Raw genomic sequence first — 1185 nt, 5'->3', positions numbered from 1 at the left:
TTAGACCCATAAGCGTAAGGTGAGCGTAGCTTAAAAAACAAGCCAATACTGCATTTGCAGATAACGAGTCCAACACTCCTCACTGAGTAAGTGATTCAACTTAACGGCTCACGGTCAGCCGAAACCCTTTACCTAACGTGAACTGCCAGAAACTACCGTCGTGATGGAGAGTGGAGTTCAACTAGGACTAAACTATAGGCGTATTTATACAAATTAAAAATAAGGGGGGGTTAGTTCCCCTAACTGGGCCATTTCACACTTCTTCTTTGTTTTGGAATGTTCAAGCGCTTCACTCAAGGACTGCAGGAACAAGTGACTTTGTACGCAGTCACGCGCAGGGGTGAAAAGTTAAATAGACCAAAGCATGAAGTTCGCCATGAAAAAATATTTGACTTAGCCGGGATTCGAACCCGGATCTCCCGATTACCGGTCAGGCATGTTAACCAGTTCACCACCAAGCCATTTTTTCAGAGAGAACTAAAATGGCTTGGTGGTGAACTGGTTAACACGCCTGACCGGTAATCGGGAGATCCGAGTTTGAGTCCCGGCTATGTCGATTATTTTTTCATGGGGAACTTCATCCTTTGGTGTATTTAGCTTCACTCAAGATTTGTACTCACGACCCAAGGTTCTTAGACGGTAAGGTTGCCTCATTCGTAACTGCGCATGCGCCAGCAGAAGTCCCGTTACGTCACTGTAGACCCTGCATCCCAGCTGATCCTAGCCATTTCATTGTTTGCACGCTAGAAATTGAGAAAGAATAAGTTCCTGAGACCTTGCGCCGCCTTGTGTTTAACGCGAATCTGAACACATTTCCTGCAATTTCACTGGAAATCGTCTTTGTAATCCACTGCTCATAAGGCGAACTTTTTGTGGGTGAAGAGCGCCATTAATCGTCGGAAATGCCAGGCTGCCGTTGCACTGAGGCAACGTGCTCCAACAGCTTGTCGAAAACGAAGAAAGCTGGACGAATGTCTCATATCACAGGCGGATGCTTAAATTGAAAAATCTTTTTATTGTATATATTAACTAATCGAATCATTGACCGTGTCTCGCCCCCCACACATGTGAAGAAAGTGGTGAAAGTGAATCGGTCAGACAAACTAAGTGGATATGCTAAAGATTTCGTAATCAAGAACTTAGATGCCCCTATTGCATTGGAAAATCTGGAATTCTTCCCTTTTA

At 44.5% G+C, this 1185-nt stretch overlaps 1 non-coding gene across 1 annotated transcript; it reads right to left on the bottom strand.

The window, feature by feature from the left end:
- Positions 1–389: 389 nt before the first annotated feature.
- Trnat-ggu lies at positions 390–461 on the bottom strand. Its single transcript has one exon. It is a non-coding gene; the product is annotated as a tRNA-Thr (tRNA).
- Between the last annotated feature and the right edge of the window lie 724 nt (positions 462–1185).

Source organism: Ischnura elegans, chromosome 9 (assembly GCF_921293095.1).
Source record: "Ischnura elegans chromosome 9, ioIscEleg1.1, whole genome shotgun sequence".
NCBI lineage: Eukaryota > Metazoa > Arthropoda > Insecta > Odonata > Coenagrionidae > Ischnura > Ischnura elegans.
Note: the sequence above shows the minus strand (reverse complement) of the source record. Positions and strands in the feature narration are given on the sequence as shown.